We start from the raw sequence: 9,774 nt of genomic DNA, 5'->3' as shown, positions 1-9,774 counted from the left end.
TGCTGAAAGGTATTCTTAAAGAAGAGGAAGAAGAAAAAAGTAAAGAGAAAAATTATGAACAACAAATACATATCTATGAACAAGCGAACCTAAAAATCAAGTGAATTAAAAACCTGAGGAACAGAATAATCTGGTGAATATAATAGAATCAGGGGCATAGAAAGGGAGTGGACTGATAATTCTCAGGGGGAAAGGGGTATGGGGGGTTCATGAAGAGACTGGACAAAAATCATACACCTATGGATGAGGACAGTGGGGGGGAGGTAAGGGCAGAAGGTGGGGTGGGAAATGGGTGGAGGGGAGCTATGGGGGGAAAAAGAAATAATTGTAATAAACTGAATAAAGATTTATTTAAAAAAACAAAACAAAACAAACAAAAAAAAATTATCAACTTAAAAATTCCCCTGCCATATTTGGTCAGACATTTTTTTTTAACATACTTTATTGATTTTTCACAGAGAGGAAGGGATAGGGATAGAGAGTCAGAAACATTAATGAGAGAGAAACATGGATCAGCTGCCTCCTGCAGGCTCCCTACTGGGGATGTGCCCGCAACCAAGGTACATTCCCTTGACCGGAATCAAACCTGGGACCCTTCAGTCCATAGGCCGACATGGTATCCATTGAGCCATACTGGTTAGGGCTGGTCAGACATTTAATTAACTCACTCCTAATGCCTTGGCAGGATCAGACCAAATGATTTCAAGGGCCTTACGCTGGATGTTCCCCACCCCTGCTGTAGCACTTATAAAATGTATAACAGAACTCTCTGTGCAGAATAGTATTAGAAAATCTGTCTAAACATGTTAGAGTGTGTACTGGTGTTTTTTTTTTATTATTATTTTAAGTTACTATGACTAAATCCACAGTAAATACAGACCTATAATAAATCTGGATCCATATAATGATGACTCATGTTTTTTTGTTTTTTTTTTAAATATTTTATTGATTTTTTACAGAGAGGAAGGGAGAGGGATAGAGAGTTAGAAACATCAAAGAGAGAGAAACATCGATCAGCTGCCTCCTGAACACCCCCTAATGGGGATGTGCCCGCAACCAAGGTACATGCCCTTGACCGGAATCGAACCTGGGACCTTTCAGTCCGTAGGCCAACACTCTATCCACTGAGCCAAATCGGTCAGGGCAGATGACTCATGTTTTAAAAGACTCGTTTTCTGTGTCTCCCTCTTCTCCCTCCTTGCTCAGTGCCTTTCCCCTTTCCTCCTATGTTTTAAACTCCTTATGTTTTCTTTACTGCCCTGTTTTGATAATTGCTGAAAACAAGAGATCAGTAAGGGATGCCTAACTTTTAAAACATCGTAACCACATTTAAATCCTGGGAAGCCAGCATTCATGTTTAGTAATGTGATGAGCTTAGTAATTATTAACCCTGTCAATCTAATTATGTCATTCTTTGTCCCAATAAGCAAGGCACTCAAGAATGATTATTTAATTCTGTTCTGGTTTTTTCTCTTGGGTGTATAGTATACTGACACAAATCTCATGTTGACTGATAAACTGGACTTTGATGGAAGAACTCTGTTAGTATGGCAGAAGCAAAAGAGAACCTGCAATTTAGGCAATCAGTATACAGTTTTCCTAAATTTTCTATTATTTATTTCCATTCTCATATCATGTTTCTGTGCTTTTCTCACTGAGTTTGGAGATGGAGGCCCTCAAATACTTGTTTGTATGTACTTGACTCCAGCACAATGCCTGACACATTGTAGGGCGTCAACAGCTGCATGAGGGAGTGAAATGCAGATTTGATCGAACAATTACACATTGCATGTGATCTTGGTTGGGGTTAAATATGTGCTTATCCTATGTAATAAAAGAGTAATATGCAAATTAACAATCACACAAGCCACACCCACCAGCCAATCAGAAGCGAGTATGCAAATTAACCCAACCAAGATGTCTGCAGCCACGGAGCCAGCAGGAGGCTTGGGTTTCCCCAGCAATGGAGGAAGCCAAGCTTTCTGCACACCCTGGCAGGCCCAGGCCTCCACTCAAGGCTACAAAGTTTCAATTATAGAAGATAAATAAATCCCAACAAAAATGGCAGCAGCCATGGAGCTGGAGAGAGCAGAAGGCTTGGGTTGCCCCTGGCAATGGAGGAAGCCAAGCTCCCGCAGCCCTGGCCTGCTTTGGCCTGAGCTACAAAGTTTCAATTATAGAAGACAAATAAATCCCAGATACCAGAGCCTCTGCTTGAGTCGCCGGGGGGCGTGGCCAGCCTGAAAACCACCACAGGCCCCTCACCTAGGCCGCCCCATGCCCCAAGGGAACCCCGACCCTGATCCGGGACACCCTTGAGGGCAAACCCCCACCCGTGCACCAGGCCTCTATCCTATCTATAAAAGAGTAATATGCAAATTGACCATCACTCCAACACATAAGATGGCTGCCCCCATGTGGTCAAAGATGGCTGCCCCATGTGGACACAAGATGGCCACCACAAGATGGCCAGCAGGGAAGGGCAGTTGGGAGGGACCAGGCCTGCAGGGGAGGGCAGTTAGGGGTGACCAGGCCTGCAAGGGAGGGCAGTTGTGGGCAATCAGGCCAGCAGGGGAGGGCAGTTGGGAGGGACCAGGCCTGCAGGGGAGGGCAATTAAGGGCAAACAGGCTTGCAGGGGAGCAGATAGGCATCAATCAGGCTGGCAGGGGAGTGGTTAGGGGGTGATCAGGCTGGCAGGCAGAAGCGGTTAGGGGCAATCAGGAAGGCAGGCAGGCGAGCATTTGGGAGCCAGCAGTCCTGGATTGTGAGAGGGATGTCCGACTGCCCGTTTAGGCTGGATCCTACCAGGCTGGGCTGAGGGCCACCCCCCCCCCCATGCACAAATTTCGTGCACCAGGCCTCTAGTATTGGTTATAAAGTGTAGGTATTTCTCTCTTTCCGTGTCCAGTGCGGCTAGAGAGCGGGGCCACTTCCTGAGTAGGGGCGGCTGGGGATTGAGAAATAAAAGAAAGGAAGAGACAAGACACAAAATAGAAGGAAAAAGCTGGGAACCGGGTGGGACCACTGCCCTCTTCTGCTGGAGAGACAATGACCGAAAGCCCATGCAGCGTGTTTATTTTATACCCCCAAACACCAGGAAGTTTCACCAAAAGTCAAGACAAAGGAGGTTATTTGCATTCTTGAGTAGGCCCGAGCATTCCTGGTGCTTGACTGGATTTACATATCAAAAACACACTCCCTGACACCTGGGCAAAGGTAAGAGTCAGTGCTGATAACACATCTGCCTTTTTGGTAATGTGTATCCAAGACACGGCTTTGCCTGTCGCCTTGGGTTCAGCTGACAATAATTAAAGAAACGCCCATGTGCCTTCCCAGGGGCCCTCTACAATAGAGAGTATCTGTTACCTAATTTGAACCATTCTCTGATTGAGTGGTGGTTGAGGAAGATCTTTGGTTGTAAGAAACAATCTCATTGGTTACCTCAAGTAAGGTGTGAAATGTGTGCATGTTTGTGTTCAGATGTGTGACAGGAATCTTAGCCATACTGCCAAGTCCTCAGAAGATGGGAAACCAAACTACTGGGCCTTGAAAGGGTCTCATATAAATAGGAATCAAAAGTTCATTTGGCATGTTGGGAGTTCTAGCACCTTTGCCATGGAAGTCCATGGCCTATCATTCCAGCACATAGTGACTCTGACGGTCCCTACATGTCCTTTCTCGGCATCTGTCTATTCTCTTTTCACTATGACCCTCTGGTTCTTACTATACTTCCCAGTTTTAATTCTTGAGTGAGAATATAAGATTGAATTAGCTAATACCCATCTTCCTTCTTTTGGGCAGAGCTATCTGTATTGGGCCCCTCAGAAATCACAGCTCTTGGTCAAGAGCACATGCCATACATGGTATAGGGGTGGGGCACTTTCTCTTGAAAGGGTCTATAAATTTAGTGGTCCCCATGACTGTCATATCTAAGACCCCTAATAGAAAGCAGTGGCGGCTATCTCATTGATCTTCACTGAAAAGTGTGTATTTGCCAATATCTATTGGTCTCTACCTACTTTGCATTAATTTTGTTTAGAGGATTAAACTTGGCCTCATTGGATGGTACAAAAAAGGTTAAAGAATGTAGATTATTATCTGACGTGAAGGTGAACATGTCAAGAGGCAATATATGTATTTGTGTGTGGAAGGGTATCTTTCTGAAAGAGCTAGGTTTGGTAGAAAAGGATCATCAGGTTTAGGTTGTTATCTTGACTTTGCACCTACTTGTGAGTGACCATAGATAAGTCACCTTTTATCTCTATTTCTACTTCCTCACTTGTTAAGGGTTCTAACACTTTCCTTGACTGCACAGACGATTGTTAAAACACTCTGCTATGAATAGTACATGTTAAATTCAGATAATTATGTGAGTAATGTATGAAAATGATCTGAAATATTTAATAGGTAGAATTGATGCAAATTTAGAGTTTAATTACATTTGTTGGGGATTATAACTCCTGTGTATGCTTTTAGAAATGTAGTTTATAAATGTAGTTTGGAATATTTGCAGGATTAGGGCTGACAGCGCTGGCCTTGTGCTGCCCTCCTGTGCTGTTTACACAGCGCAGCAGGACAATTACATTTCTGCGGGGGAAATTCCACCTTCTGTTCTCAGGTGGTCACAGAGGGCCTAATTATTCTGAATGTTTCTGTGTTTCTTTAGTAAAGGAAGAGAAGGAAAACTGCTCTGGAACATTCTAGGTCAGAAGTATAAATCCAAATTAAGGAAAAAGGCAACAAATTGCAAATTGCATTTGACACTGTAGATATAATTGGCCCACTGATATGGGAAGATCCTAAGCAGATTAATGAGATTTGGAGAAGATACCATTACGATAGCATCAGGAAAGGCTTTGTGTCAAAAATACATAGAAATTTAACTGATTGCCCTTTTAATATGCAAGGATTTATAATGCAGTTTTACACTGTTTATTTGGTAAATAAGACAGTCTATTATGGTGGGAACAGAAGATGCTGTTCTACAATGATTTTCGAAGCAGACATTAGCCAGTCGAAATATGAGACTCACAAACAAAGCTAATTTTGTGCTAATTCTCAGCTCATTCTCCAAGTGATTCCTTTCAAAGAGGTTTGAGGTAAATTTGTTGACATGACAATTTTTAGAAATTTATTTTTGAAATGAGTTTAATAGTTTAAATTTATTATATATTTTGCAATTATTAAATTGTATAAATTTATGTTTAATCAGAGTAGGAATTAAGTAAATTGTTAAGAGAAGATACTGAAGGAAGCAGCATGAAACCACACAATAAAACAAGAAGAGAAGATAGTCATCTTTGTAGTGTGCTTACTCCTCCATCAGCGAATGCTCAGACTGCACCCTTGGCCTGCTTCCAGCCTGGTTTCCTGATATTAGGACCTAGATACTATCTTCTTAGATTCGTTGTTATGTGTGCACATTTTATTCTGTGGGTATACAGCATGCATATGCATGACTCTCTCTTTTAGTCCATCCCAGTCAAGCTTTCATATCCTCCACTCTTCCAAAACTATTTTTATCAAGATCACCAATGATCTCCATGGCCAAATCCAATGATTAGTTCTCAGTCTTCATCTTACTTAACTCTGTCAGCAGCATTTGAACCATGTGATCTCTCTCTCCTCCTTGAAACAATTTATTTTACTTGGTTTTTGAGTCACCTCTCTCTTGGCAATTCACTCCATTCATGGCTCCTTTCCAGTCTCCTTTGCCTGAATACTTCCCATCCTCTTGATGGGAAGCAGTAGTCCCCCAAGGCTTACTGCTCAGGGCTCTTCATTTCTCTGTCTCACTCCCTTAGAGATCTTATCCAGTCCTATCCTATATAATAAAAGCCTAATAGGCTAAGTGTCTGGTTCACCGGTCAGCCATTCAACCAATCAAAGTGTAATATGCTAATGATATGCTAAGGCTGCGCAACCGCTTGCTATGATATGCACTGACCACCAGGGGGCAGATGCTCCAACCAGAAGGTTAGCTTGCTGCTGGGGTCCGGCTGATCGGGAGTGAGTGAGACAGGCTGGACATGCCCTGGAGCCCTCCCGTGGTCCCTCCCTGGCCCCGATCATGCACCAGTGGGGTCCCTTAGCCTGGCCTATGCCCTCTCACAATCCGAGACCCCTCAGAGTATATCAGAGAGCCGGTTTTGGCTCAATCCCACAGGCCAGGTCGAGGGACCCCACAGGTGCATGAATTCGTGCACTGGACCTCTAGCCTATATAATAAAACTCTAAGCAACCGTTACAGAGGAATGACCAGAATGACTGGTCTCTATGATGCGCACTGACCATCAGGGGGCAGATGCTCAATGCAGGCGCTGCCCCCTGGTGGTCAGTGCGCCACTCAGCCAGAAGCCAGGCTCACAGCTGGCGAGCGCAGAGAGCACAGAGGGCATGGCAGGAGCCTCTCCCGACTCTGGGATCAGCACAAGCGGCACCTGGCCCCAATTCGGGCTCCTCCCTGGCCGCCTGCTGCTTGGCACACTGCTACATTCCCCGAGGGGTCCTGGACTGCGAGAGGGCGCAGGCTGGGCTGAGAGACACCCCCCGCCCAGTGCACGAATTTCGTGCACCGGGCCTCTGGTGTCTTTAATATCATCTAACTGCTGAAAATTTCCAAATTTGTATCTCCAACACAAACCTCTCTCTCCTGAATTCCAGACTCATATGTACAACTGTTTACTCAACATCTCCATTTCTATGTCCATGGATATCTCAAACTTAACACATTCAAAGCCAAATTTGTTCATCCCTCAGTCATCCCTATTTTAGTAAACAGCCATACCTTTCTTCAGTTGCTTAGGCCAAAAAGCCTTGGAGTCATTATAGACTCCTCTCTCTCTACACACACTCCATTTCCAACCCTTCAGCCAACCCTCTTGGCTGTATCTTTAAGAACACATCTATTAACTCTACCCTTCTTTCCACCTAAACTGCTACCACCCTGGTCTGAGCCAGCATGGCCTCTTTTGGGATTACTTCAGTGGTGTACTAACTGGTCTCCCTACTTCTTCTTGCCTCTTTGAATTACTTTCCATTCAGCAGTCAAAGTGATTAAAGTTAGTAAAAGTCAGATAAAAACTCTGCTCAAAGATGACTTACCTTACCCAGCCGGTGTGACTCCGTGGTTGAGTATTGAACCAGGAGGTCTAGGTTTGATTCCCAGTCAGGGCACATGCCCGGGTTCCAGGCTTGATTCCCAGTAGGGGGCATGCAGGAGGCAGCTGATCTATCTCTCTCTCCCTCTCCCTTCCTGTCTGAAATCAATAAAAATATATATCTTAAAGATGACTTGCCTTGATCAGAATAAAATTCAAAGTCTTTACTATGGCTTATAACATTTACATCATTTGGGCCCCTACTTCTTCTCTGATTTCATCTCCTAACTCTTCGTCCCTATTTATTCTATTTTTGGAACACAGAAAATTACATGGTCCATACCCTAATTTCATTCAGGTCTCTACTCAAATGTCCTTTATTAGAGAGTCGTTTCCTCTTAATTTAGCATTATTAAATTATTAATAATATAATAATGCCTTCATTATTCTCTGTACACTCAACTAGTTTATTTTTCTTTTTGGCACTTATAACAACATGACATACCACGGTTATTTATGTGTATGTGTGCCTTCCACACTGGAATGTAAGCTCTATTCCACAAAAGCAGGGACTTTGGCTATCTTTGTTTTCAACTGTGTCCCCAAAGATTTTGGCATCTGGTAAGGGCTCATTAAAAATTTAATGAATGAAAGAATTAACAAATATTCATGTGAACAATTATTCAGAGAGTGGTCAGGAGCAGAAAATGGGGGCAGTTTCTCGTTATTATTCTTTTAGGGGTAAGATTGCATAAACTGAAGGTTGAGATCAGAATCAGTGGAGGTTTTCTCCTTCATGTTTTTTTTCCAATGTAGAGAATAGAATGTAGTTTAAAATGGTGACTTGGTGGTGAATATGTTTATTGTTCCAAATTCCATATTCTAGTCACAGAAGTTATCCACTTATGTTTCAGTCATGGAAATTAAATCGTGTGTATGGGCATGAATCCAGGTTTTGCCACTTATTTCCTAACCTGCACATGCTTACTACATTTTACTTGAAAGTGAAGATTTTTCTCTAAGTGAAAATGCCTGAAACATTTTTTTTTCTTTACGCTCTGACCCCAGTAGATCCTTTGTAAACTGTTCTTGAATCCAGTTTCTTTCAAAGATGCTATTTTTGTTTCTAGGAAGTTGAATCTCATTTTCCCCGGAACATTCTTTTTATGAATAGTAGGTAAATTATACCAGTGAAGCCTCCAAATAATTTCCATCCCACCAAGTCATTGCATCTTCTACAAGAATCACCACAATGCGCTCTGGACTCAGCTTCCGAAGAGCAGGCACATGAATCCTAGTGCCTTTTCTAGTCTCTTTTGTGGCTTTGGAACACTCTGCCTTCTCTCTCCCAGGGCTTCCTAACAGCATTTGTCTCACAACTGAGGTCTTATGGGGATTAAAAGTGATGGCACCGGAAATGGTGCTTTCAAATATATAAAGTATTGTGTTCATCAGGGATGTCTTGGATTCAACTCACAGAAACAGAAACTCCATGGCTTGGAACAAAAGAGGGGGTAGATTGTTTTTTACGCACAGGGCTGTTCCATAGAACTTAAGTGCAGGGAATGAAACCTCCTGAGCTGCAAGATCCAGAAACTGGGCAGTCTTTGGTTGCTGAGTTATCTGTCTTTCTAAAACCCACGGTTTCTCTTCTCTGCCCCTCCTCGCATGTTCTTTCCTTTCTTCTGACCCTCTGCAGAGTCTTTATCCGCAATGCCAGCACATGACGGAAGATAGCTTTCTTAAAATGGCTCTTTCAGGCTCAAATCTGCTTACCTCATTCATCTCAAATTTACAGTTTACTAATTCAAGATTCTGAGACCTGGTTCCAAATTTTCAGCAGAGAGAATTTGGTTGGCCCAGTGTAGGTCTGATAAACACCTCTCTCCTCATCTTGTCCACTTCAGGAAGGGAATGGAAAGAGTGGCATATAGTCTGCTATTCTTGGCAGAAGAGGCAAAGGAAGCAGACTCTGAGAAGGGAGTATGGGACAGTGAAGACCTCAAGTATGATATAAAAGCACTAAGAACACCACATGCATTCTTATTCCCTTCCTTTTGTAATCTCTAATCTACTCAGCATCTGACCTGGCCATATGATAAATGGCACACTGTAAGTATGGATGGGCCTCAGAAGGCCACGCCAACCACAGCATCACTTCATGTTATGTGTCACATTCATGTCTTCAACATTGTCTCTGTTGTCCTCTTAAGGAACATAACCTCTTATTCATTCTTTTCTTGGGGACCCAATTAATTTCATTGCACATACTGGCTTAATGAAGCCAAATTCTTTAACTTTTCCTATTTCCTATCTCCCAAACTACCCTCTGTATTAGTTAAGATTGACTGTAAAATGCTATAACAAATAGACCGAAAATGTAATGGTTCAACAAAATAGTTTATTTTTTCTCAAATCAGTTCAGGGACCCCGGTTGAGGGTGGCTCTAATATCTTCAACATGTGGCTTCTGAGGTTGCACTAGCATTCCCCTTTACAGTCCACGGGAAAGGGGAAGAGAGGCAGAAGTGACAGGATCCTGTGACAGGTTTTCTGCATGGAAGACACAGACCTTATTATATTCTGTTGGAAAATACTTAATCACAAGGTCACATCTATCTGCAAAGGAAGCTGGAAAATTTAGTGTAGCTAGGCATCTGTATGCCCAGTTATA

Source organism: Plecotus auritus (genome assembly GCF_963455305.1).
Source record: "Plecotus auritus genome assembly, chromosome: 3".
NCBI classification, from domain to species: Eukaryota; Metazoa; Chordata; class Mammalia; order Chiroptera; family Vespertilionidae; genus Plecotus; species Plecotus auritus.
This window is presented reverse-complemented; position numbering follows the sequence as displayed.